Consider the following 6,840-nt stretch of genomic DNA (forward strand, 5'->3'; position numbering starts at 1 on the left):
CCAGCAAAGCTTTCATTTAGAATGGAAGGGCAGATAGAGTGCTTCCCAGATAAGGTCAAGTTAAAGGAGTTCATCATCACCAGGCCCTTATTATATACAATGTTAAAGGGACTTATCTAAGTAAAAGATAATCAAAAATATGAACCGTAAAGTGATAACAAACTTGCAACTATCAACAACCAAACCTAAAAAGAAAAACAAAAACAAACTAAGTGAACAACTAGAATCAGAGAAATGGACATCACATGGAAGGTTATCAGTGAAGTGGGGGGATGGGGGCAAAGGTACAGGGAATAAGTAGCATAAATGGTAGGTACAAAATAGATGTGGGGCTGGGGAGTTAAGAATGGGAAATGGAGAAGCCAAAGAACTTATGCGTACCACCCATGGACATGAAGAATTAAAGTGTGTGTTGGGGCGGGGGGAATGCAGGTGGGAGGGGGTGTGCAGGGCAGAGGGGAATAAAGGGGGGGAAATGGGACAACTGTAATAGCATAATCAATAAAATATATTTTAAAAGAAATCTGCCCTAAGTAGTGTAGCTCAGTGGATTGAGCATGGGCTGAGAACCACTCCCCAGGGTCGCCAGTTCCATTCCCAGTCTAGGGCACAGGCCTGGGTTGCAGGCCAGGTCCCCAGTGGGGGCCATGTGAGAGGCAACCACACATTGATGTTTCTCTCCCTCTTTCTCCCTCCCTTCCTCTCTCTCTAAAAAAACAAATAAATAAATAAAATCTTAAAAAATGATATATATTTTCTTTATAAAAGAAAAGAAAAGAAACCTAAGCTTTCAGAGTTCAGAGAATATAAAACTCAAGGAGCTTTACTTAAATTATGCTAACTTTGCTGAAATTGGATAAATTCTGTATAAACCAAGTGTGAACTTGATGTATACTTGAATATATAGAATTTAAGTAATTTCTCAAAGCTATTAGTACTCTTGTCAATCAGGCTTGTTTGATCCAACCTGGCCCAAAAACAAGACTGCATTTTTATTTCTAATCCTGAGGTTAATTGTTTTTTTCTTGGATATAAGTTCAAATAAATTCATCTGAATAAATTTTCATGTCCTCTTTTTAAAAATTTTAAATATTTATTTATTTATTTATTTATTTATTTTCCTCATCTGAGGACATGCTTACTGATTTTAGAGAGAGGGGAAGGTAGGGAGAGAGACAGAGGAAGAGAAACATCAATAAGAGAGAAACATCAATCGGTTGCCTCTCGTACACACCCCAACAGAAACCAAACTCTTAGCCTAGTCATGTGCCCTGACTGGAAATTGAACCCATGACCTTTCAGTTTATGGGATGACATTCCAACCAACAGAACCACACTGGTCAGGGCAACATTTTTGTTATTATATATTATTTATTATCATTTCTTTTTAATTAAAACTTTACACACATAAAGAAAGAATGTTTCTCAATTTGGGCTTGCGTGATGTTTTCTCATGATTAGATTTAGGTTATGTGCTTTTGACGCATGAATCTGAAGGTACATATCAGCATGTCTTGCAATGGAACCATTTTTGGAGGTGGATCACGGGAGGAGGAACCAATACAGGGGAAAAATCTGGGATTCCAGTTAGGGATGGTGTTGGAGTGAAAAGGATTCACACCAAATGCAAAGCTCTGGGAGTGCGGGGCACTCAGGGGTAGCTGATGATTTGGGAAGTAGGGTGGTTGCCAGAGGAGAAGGTGTCAGGCTGAGGAGGGGGAAGGAAGATAGTGGAGGTCAAAGCAAGACTGACTTGGCCATATATGTAAGTGGTCAAGGAAGTAAGGAGTGGAAAGTGTCCTGCAGATTTGGTGTACAAGTTTTCACCAGTATCCCAGGTCATTGCTTACCAGGCCCAGGCTGGGACTTGAGAAGAGTATTTTTTCCTCTGGACAGTTAGTGGGAGCAGGTTTGGATGGGAACTCCTGTTCCAACTTGACAAGTGAGCAGAGGGTGCTGCATGTTCAGAGCTGCTAGCTAGGCTGGAAGAGGTGGTAAGGATGAAGCTGTGTGTTGGCCAGCAGTGCTCACACTTCTAGCTGCCAGCAGAGCAACTTTGTAGGTGGACAATTAGCTCTGCCAAGTGTTAGTCATTGCGGGCATGGCTGTCCCCAAGTGGTGTGTTGGAGGCACTGCTAGTGGAAGGTTGACTATGGCTTTGTATATAAGCAATTGTCCTTGTTGCCTAGACTCAAATGGCCCCAGGAATTCCTGTTTTAAAGAAGTTAACAGTACTTTACTGAATTATAATTTACATAGAATAAAATGCACAGATCTTAATTTTTCAACTTGATAAATTTTGACAATTTTATATACATTGTAACTACCATCCAAAACAAGATCTAGAATATTTCCATCACCCCGGAAACTTATTTTCTGTCTCTTTCCAATCAATCTATGCACCCCACACCCCACCTAGCAACTACTATTCTGACTTCTTTCATGTTAACTTTTCTCTTCTTGAACTTTATACAAATGGAATCATGTATTTCTTGGTCTGGCATATGTACCAGTTACACATACATTTTTATTGTTGAATCATATTACATTGTATGAATATACAATAATTTGTTTATTGATTCTCTTGTTGATGGCTGTTTCCAGTTTTTTTAAAAAATCAACACTTCTTTTTTTCTTTACTTTTTAATAGAAGATTTTATTTATTTATTTTTAGAAAGAGGGGAAGGGAGGGAGAAAGAGAGGAAGAGAAATATCAATGTGCGGTTGCCTCTCAAGTGCCTCCTACTGGAGATCTGGCCCACAGCCCAGGCATGCACCCTGACTGGGAATTGAACCAGTGACCTGTTGGTTCACAGGCCTGCACTTAATCCACTGAGCCACACCAGCCAGGGCTGTTTCCACTTTTAACTAAAAGAATAAAGCTGCAATGAATTTGCAAGTGTTTTGTGAATTTATGTTTTTACTTCTTTTGGGTATTTAGCTAGAAGTAGAATTGCTAGGTCAAACAAAAACTATGTTTAACTTTTCGAGGAATTTTCCGAATACTTTTCAAAGTGGCTGCACCATTTACATTTCTACTAGCAGTATATGAGGATTTCAATTTCTCCACATCCGTATTAATACTTGTTATCTGTCTTTTTTACCATAACCATTCTAATGGATGTGAAGTGATATCTCATTGTGGTTTTGATTTACCTTTCTCTAGTGACTAACGATGTTGAGCATGTTTTTATGTGCTTATCAACCATCTATGTATCTTATTTGGAGAAATTCCTTTTCAGATCCTTTGCCCACTTTAAAAGTGAGTTATTTGTCTTATTATTATTTTCTTGTATGAATTTTTCATATATTCCAGATGCAAGTATTTTCTCCCATTCTGTGGGTTGCTGTGGGGAAGTTTCTTCCTGGTTGGGGAGAGAAGACATAGGGAGTGGGGTGATGGGGAGGAGGTGTGCAGGGTAGAGACACATGTGGGAAGGTCTAGAGTGAACTCTCTGAACTTCAGGGTTGCCTACCTGGGTACTGAGTAGCCTGCACAAAGTGCTCTGACATTGCCATGGCTCTGCAGGCAAGAATGCATGTCACTGTACACTCAGTGCTGTGCATCTTGTATACACACTAAGTGTCAGGGACTTGGCATCTCACAAAATCTGGGACATGGGGTAGCGGGTAGCAGGCAGCTCTTTGTTAAGAAAGGAGTTTCTATATTGCAAATTTCCACAGGACTAACAGGTTACCTTGCAGGCAGCATGATGTGACTTGAGAGCCAGACAAGACTTAGGATCAGATCTTGGTTGTACTAGATGCTACTACGTAGTACACTTCCCATTCCCCCTTAGACATTTCTGATGGCTTCTTATTGTAAGACCTTGAGATTTTTTTACTGAGGGCTTTCTCTGCCAAGAAGGCACACAGGGAAGTCTGGAAGTGCCACAAGCACACTCAACCCTTAATTTCCCCATTTCTTTAGTGGAACAATTGTGTTGTATTTCTGGACTATGTCCCAGCGGTCCCCATGTCCCCTCCATGTAGCCTGCTCATTATTGCATCCTGAATTAGCTTCCCTTTACTTCCTTGTTTCAACTTCCTCCATTCTTCTATTAGTGCTTCCTGTGATTATCTCTCAAATAGACCATTTGTTCTCACATTGTTATCTCAGCGTCTGCTTCTGGGGAAACCTAACGTAAAGATGCTCGTTCTTCCATTTTTAAGATACATCTGTTTTATTTCCTTGGGCAGATCACTTTTCCTTTTCTGAGCTTCACTTTACTCATCTACGAGATAGGCGGAAGGGAAGCACTCATTCATAGGATAGTGATGAGGCTTCGCATCTCACTCAGATATATTAAAGGTTCAGTAAATGCCAGTTCTCTTTTCTTTTCCATCTTTTACTGGTCTGTAACATAGATATTCTCCTCTCAGAGACCCGTGGGTGGCATGCCTCATTCAGCCATAGGTAGGCAGGAAAAGACAAGCAGTTTGAAGTTGGCCCTGTGGGTGATTGGATTACTGCTCCCAGTTACTTGCCCTCTCCCTGCAATAGGATTAAACTGCCCCACTGTCAGGCCTTGCATCCTCTAGAGGGAACACATCTCCCTCTCACCTATGCATTAGTCATAAGGCATACTTTGGTGAATGATATGTGAGCCTATGTGACATTCACATTTGAGAAGAAGAAATTTTAAATGCGTTATTGCATAATTTGGCTCAGGCTCTTTCATTCCCACCCTCCACCACTGGAAAACCATGACGTGTCCCCAGAGCCTGGCACGCAGTATGAACTAGTACTTATTAAACACTTACCATGTACCAGGCACTGTCCCATGGGTTACACAGGTCTGCATGGGTTAATTCATTTCATCCTCACAAGACCTCTAAGACACAGGTCTATTATCATCATTCTTATTTTGCATATGTGGAAAATGAAAGTTCAATAAGGATGAGTACCTCACACAGCTGGGAATGGTCAGGCAGTCTGCCTTCTAGGTCCATATTCTTAAGCACTGTATTATGCTGTTTCTCACAGTAGGTAATGAGCAAATGCTTGCTGAATAAAAGTTTGCTTGAATAATTGTCACTACTGAAGCATTCTTCCCTCCCATTGACTCAAATTCCAAAGATGTGATATACAGAGACAAACATGGACTTCTGTCTTTGGATCTGGGCACTTTTTTCACATCTGTTGTTAGTCAAACAGGAGGTCCTTCCAATTCTCCTGATTGGGGAAAAGTCATCCTTGCTCATCAAATGGGAACACAAACATATCCTATACAACTTGCATGAGCCACAAAATACCTCCTGCAAGTTCTATGTGGGTCCCAGACATCTCGGTCACCCATGCATTAGTTATAAGACATGCTTTGGTGAATGGCACGTGAGTGTATGTGACATTTACTACAGGTGAGAAGGCTTCAACATGGACCTGAATTCTCTCCTGAAGGCTCATGTGAACTTTTCTTTCTTGAGGCTCACTTGGACTCCCAAAATCTCTCCTGTAGGGGCGATGCTTGATAACCTCCTCAGGTGCCCAGTCATCATGTCATTGGGTCTTCCTGACAGCTCTGTAAATAGGCTAAAGCTTGCATTACAGCATGGATAGACAGCAGTGACCATGCAGGTGAACCAGGGACAGGATCAACAGCAGGACCCTGTTGTCCTGTCCATAGACCAGGACTCTTCCCCCATGACTGGTTTGGTGGCTAGGTTATGCTTCCTGCCCAAACTTCCATAGTCCCTGAGGCTCGCCCCCTTGTCTCTCCCTTACTAGTTATTGTCTGCCCCTGCCTTTTTTTTTTTTTTAACTCCAACTCCCTTTCCAGTTCAGCTGTGAGAGTGAGGCCCAACTCCCAGCAGGCTGGAGTAAGACAATGGGCTTTTATTCTGGGCAAAGAATCCCTGCACTGTGTCCCACTCACTGAGGCCCCCTTCCAGGCCTGGGATGGTGTGGGCAGAGGGCACTGTGGGTGGCAGGGGCTATTGGCTGGCAGGACAGAGGGTGGTCCTGGCTGGAGAGATCCCACAGGAGGTTTACACTGTAAACACCACTCACAATACAAGCCAGTCTTGCACTCCCAGCCCCATCTCTCCACGTGGGTATCTCTCAACCATCATTGGTTCTGGGTTTTATTTTAACGTTTGCCCTGGCCTCTAATCTTTTTAGGTGTTCATTTCTGCATATCATAGTCTCCTTCATTCTTTCTCTCAGCCTCTCTCTTTCTATTCCTTTGTGTAGGTTGCCTGCCCCTGTTTCTTATCTTTTTGTGATTTCATCACGTTCTCTTTTCTCTCTTTTTCCATGTATTTGTTCTCTCCAAATCTTGATACTTTCTATGTTTCTGTATCTCTGTCTCCCCATGTTTCTAATGCCTCTATGTTCATGGCTCTCCTCTCTTGCCCGTCTATGTCTATCTTTTCCATGGATCTGTGTGTTCGTTTCTGTCTATGTCTCATCTTTGTGTCCTCATGTCTCATCTCTGAGCTTCCATCTTCCATCCCATTGCTGTCACTTTGGCCCTGTGGACCTGGAGGACCTTCATCAGTCACCATGCTCTCCCGCTCACAAAACTCTTTTTTCACTCCTTTCTGGTAAATCCCAGAGGCCGATGGAAATGGCATAGGAAGTTATTTTCTTCAGTTTACAGATTTGGAAGCTGAGGTTCTGGCTGCTGGTGCCAAGCTTCCATTCCTGGGTCTCTTTCTCCACGTATTCGCCAAGCTCTAGTCCCTGCAGTGCCGCCGGCCACCTGACCCAGCCAGAGACAGGACTTAGGACCTCGGATAGCTCCTGTAAGGTGTGCAAGTGTTCCTAGTCTTCCTTCTCGCGAGAGCAGGGAGAGGGGGGGGCCTTAGAAGCGGCACAGGAGTCTCGCGAGAGCTCTC

The sequence above is a fragment of the Phyllostomus hastatus genome, unplaced genomic scaffold (assembly GCF_019186645.2).
Source record: "Phyllostomus hastatus isolate PE091 unplaced genomic scaffold, TTU_PhHast_1.1 phas_contig_62, whole genome shotgun sequence".
NCBI lineage: Eukaryota > Metazoa > Chordata > Mammalia > Chiroptera > Phyllostomidae > Phyllostomus > Phyllostomus hastatus.